The sequence below is a fragment of the Miscanthus floridulus genome, chromosome 18, assembly GCF_019320115.1.
Source record: "Miscanthus floridulus cultivar M001 chromosome 18, ASM1932011v1, whole genome shotgun sequence".
NCBI lineage: Eukaryota > Viridiplantae > Streptophyta > Magnoliopsida > Poales > Poaceae > Miscanthus > Miscanthus floridulus.
Window position 1 is genome coordinate 10,034,537 of NC_089597.1, and position 5,185 is coordinate 10,039,721.

The window sequence follows — 5,185 nt, forward strand, 5'->3', positions numbered from 1 at the left end:
AGTATTGAAACTTGATTGCTTGCACTTGCTTGATAATTGGGTTGAGATGATGTACTAGCCACTTGATCCTATTCATAATCATGAGAGCCATTTGTACTAGCTTGATTTGTATCATCTTGCATATTTGAGTTAGAGTGCACTTGCACTTGATCATCCTCATCATCATTCACTTGCCTATGTCTCAATTCACCAATATCCATGTTCTTCATGGTATTTGAAAGTTGAATGCCTCTAACATCTCCCAAGTTCTCATTCTCTACTTGTGAACCCTTGGTTTCATCAAATTCAACATCATGAACTTCCTCAAGAGGTGTGCAAACTACCTTATATTTTGGATCGATGGTAGCTCGCGAAGGTGACTCTTATAGCCTCGTTGAATCCTTTGTAGTCTACCTCCTGTTTGTAGGCCTAGAAGGATTTAGTTACTATAGGAAATATACTCTGCCTGTGCTTCCCTTAGTAATATCCCCAATTGAACAATAGAAGATATAGCTTACCAAAGTTAGAACTAGAAGACCTTTGTGATCTCCTCTATACTCCTATTATCTTAAGCCTTGTTGCTACTCTGGGTTAAGTTAGACTTAGTTACTCTCACATGTTTCCCTATGGATACAATACTTGGAATACTTCTGGGTGAAAGCTACAGCGGTATCCATGCGCTTGCAGATTTATCTATGTGTGTTAAATATACCAACAATAGGCATGTTACCTTATCAACTTGTATATGGAAAAATATGCCATTTGCCTATTGAGTTAGAGTTCAAGGCTCATTGGGCAATCAAGAAACAGAATATGGATCTCCATCTAGCTGGCAAGAATCGTCAAATGCAACTATATGAGCTGGAAGAATGGAGAGAAAAGGCTTATCACAACTCCAAGATTTACAAAGAAAGAACAAAAAGATGACATGATAAGAGAATCAAGCATAATGAGTTTAATCCTAGGGATAAGGTTCTACTATTCAATTCAAGAGCTAAGCTCTTTGGACATGGCAAGTTGCGAAGTAAGTGGGATGGACCATTCAAGGTCGTTGACACTTCGACCCATGGGGCCATCACCATCTAAGATGATATAGGTAACACCTTTAAGGTAAATGTCCAATGCTTGAAAGTTTACTTTGAGCCACAAATCAACATGGTTGAGGAACTTGATGTAATTGAGTTCATAGAATTCTTACATTAGAACTCAACAATTTTTCACAATAAAAAAATGATGATGAGATAGAGATCCTGTTGAAGAAAAATCATCATCAATCTCAAAAAGCTCTAGACAACTAATGCTCGAACACCTAACTCTTAATCTATTCCACAAGTTTTGTTGTCTATTTGAGCATTGTAGGATTTGGAAGATCAGTGACAGCTAACATGCTGGTAGATGTTTTCATCCACTGTTGGAGGATAGCCTAAACAGTCATCATGAGCATCAATGTTTCGCGGAAGGAAGTCTAGCTCCCATCACACCACAAGATCAAACGACTACATCAACATCTAGCTTGGGGGAAGGGCATCCCCCGTGTATCTAGATAAGTATTTCTTTCCTTTTGTTTACTTTTTAATATCGGCTTTATATAATTGCTTTATTAGCATCTAAAAAAGATGCATAACTAAAAACAAAATAAAAATATGTCTCGATAGTAAATTTTCTATAGTAAGTGTGTGATCTAGTTTATTTCTTGTTCTTGAAAATTAAATAAATAAAATGGACTCTGAAGATAATCTCTGAGCATGGAAATGATTAATAGTTGCTCTATTGTAATTCCTTTCAAGTACCTAGTTTTTAGCCTTGAATTCTCCCGAGTTTTGGATAAAATTGTTTTGATATAAGGATTTGCTCTGAACTTAAAACTCGTGGGTTGCATATGCTTGATCTAAGTCTAGGTAATTGATGGATATGATATGAGAAGGTCTGAGCTACTATTTATCTTGTGCCAAGTGACACTGGAGTTCTGGAGATTTACTTTTTGAAAACTTTAAATGCAATATGATGAGTTCCTGTATGACAAAACTTAAATTCCTACCACATCCATACATGTTATTTAGGCTAGAAAAACTTCCACATATATGCTTCTTGTTTTGCATTGAGTATGATCAAGTTTTGTTGACCCTTAGAGACTTGTCAAGCTCTTAAAATAAAGATCACGTACACTCCACCCAAATATGCACTACTCCTACACTAGGGTAGGCGCAAAAACATGCTTTCCATTTAGATACACCCAAAAATGTTCTACTCCTACACTGGGAGTGAACACCAAAAATATATTTGATAAGTTTTCCATCTACCTAATGCCACCAAATAAAGCTCCAATGTTCTTGTTGTTATCTCTCAAAGTTCTGTTGCAAAAAGAGGCTTGGGCTGTATAGAAAAAAAATATTGAAAAAAATGAAAAAAAATATTGAAAAATGGGTACAAAGTTGCCCATTGTGTGAGAGAGAAAACAATGGATACTTCCATGCCTGCCATGAGTGAAAAAATGTATATAGCCTAGGTTCTCTCAAAAAATTTCAAGTTTCAAATGAGAGATATGTTTTCAAGGAGCAAAGTAGAATTAGGCTTTCACCATCGCCACCATACAAATATCCACTCCACATACATATCCACACACATGCACATCTTGATTTGATTGTATGACTCGTTTCTCTAGATCTATTGTTTGACTTTACAATATATGCTTTGCAAGTATGTATGCGCTGTCTCCACACCTATGAGCTTCACATAAGCCTTCATTGTAGGAAGAGAAAAGGCACAACATCATTATTATTCTGCCTTGATGAGGATCCACAAATACCACATATATTGAGAGACTTGAGAGTGTCATACAAAGGAATCTCTGAGTTTTATTTTGAAAACTTATAAAAACTCCGGAACAATGGTGGAACAAAGAATTTGAGACATAGTGCTTGACTTGATCGTTCTGTCTTTCAATTGCTCAAGACCCAAGTGAAGGCTAAGAAGCCCCATGGTTGAAGATAATATGGGTAAGTTTGAAAGTCAGAATAGTTTATTCTAATCCGGAGAAGAATTTTTGATTGAACGCATGTGTACTTTGGAGGCTTAAAAACATTGTAGCAACTCCTGATCCATTGTTGAGTTTAACTTTGCTCAGGGACTAGCAAAGGGTAAGCTAGGGGGAGCTTGTTAACGGTCATTAACATCAATTATAAATGATCAACATATCATATATATATATATACACACACACACACACATACACACACACACACACTTAATTCCATCACCAAACATAGGTATAGGGGTTTAAACTAATAAATTCCATAAGTTTTGGTGAATCTGTTAAGTATTAGTATATGTTTGAAACATGCCCATGTATTAAGAACAACACTTAACTGGTTGTGAAAAATATATAAGAAAAATACTAAGTGTGTGGATGTGTGATATAGAGGTTGTTAGAAGAATGTAGTAATGCATTATTGATTTTTGAAAATGGTGGAATACAAATGTCTTTTAACATGGAGTACACCCATAGGGACGTGTACTATTTGTGTCCAATACTAAGCTCCAAGAATATGTGAGTATACACATTGGGTAAGGGACTTTAAAGCCATGTTTGGCATAGCTTCTTGTTGACGGTCATTAACATCAATTATAAACCATCAACATATCATATATATTTACTTAACTCCATCACCAAACATAGGTATAGGGGTTTAAACTAATAAATTCCACAAGTTTTGGTGAATCTAAGTTTGCAGGAGGATTTATTCAGAAAACGACCAAGGTGGACCCAATTGTTAGATCAAATCACATTTATCTACGGGAAAACTGACATGGGAAGACTCTAGAAGCATCTAGGAGATCACCGACCGAAGAAGGGTGGGATTGGCGCCAACCAGGGGTGCGGCCGCACCACCACCGGCTCCGTTCGGTCTTCCCTTCGACGTGGACTCTCCCACTGCCTTTGAGATTCAATCTACACCGGTGCTTTAAGTCGGTTTGATCCGAGGGTCCAGATTTGATGCTACCCCCTATATATACGACCCTGTACCCCCCTCCCTGGAGCCATCCTGAAACCCTAATTCTTATCCTCCTCATCTGGATCAGTTGTATAGAAAATAGGGAGAGAGAAGAGGAGAGAGCTAAGGAGGAGCCGGATCTGTCGGATCTTCCTCGACTTTGTACTTTTACAGATCTGATTCGTCCTTGAGTAGTCTCCAGGTTCTTCAATTATTATTCCTAAGTTCTTTATTTAATTTTAGTATTTACTTTAAGTTTGTTTATTGGATTCCTGTTTGCATCAAGGGCTCTAGACTTTGCAAAACTAGGGTAGTAATCAATAGAATAGGCTTGGTGCTTAGTCTTGCGATTATCTAGAACTGCACCTAGCTCCACGAATAGTTGTGGTAGCCCCAGGTGGTGGCATCCCTTACGGCCGACGTATTCCAGCACGTTCGGGTTGGTGTTTGTGGGACTATAGTCAGAGCTTCCTAGTCCCTTTCTTACCCCTTTCTGTGGCTAGTGTTATGATGTCCCGAAGTAAGTAAATCTTGAAGTAACCTTGATTCTTAGATTAACTAGAGAACTCTTAGGAAATTCCTCTCTACCCACAAAAATACTTATATGTCTTTATCCTTAGATGACATTGATCCTTTATTAGTACACTTCGCGTTCCCCATGGAAATCGATACCTTGGAATACTCCAGGGTGAAAGCTACAACGGTATCCGTGTGCTTGCGGATTATTCTGTTTGCGTTAAAAAATACTAACACTTCTCTTCATGAGTTGTTTGAAGTTTTGTGCCAAATGAGTATTTTGAAACAGCTTAACATGCTATCACAATGAATTCGTGTGGGATAAAGCTAAAATAGTTGCTTCTCCTAGTTTCAACTCAATATGGTGGGCCCCGTGTGGGTAGAGATCCTATTTGGAAGAGCATGTTTTAAGAAACTTCACATAACCCATCCTTCCAAAAATGGGAAATAAATGACATTGTTTTCTCTATGAAAAGTTACTGAGCACTATTGGCATTCTCGCAGTGAACAGGAAGCTTCAGAACGGGGGACAAGGCATCTACGTGTTTCCCTTTTTTTACAGGTTTTTGTTGACAACATCCCTTTTTTTACAGCTTGATCGGTTGTGTCTATGCAACGTGTGGACGAGAAGTGTCCAGATTCCGAAGCTCATGGAGAGACTTTTTTTCTGACACAAGTCAATTTTTTAAGCTGGTGTA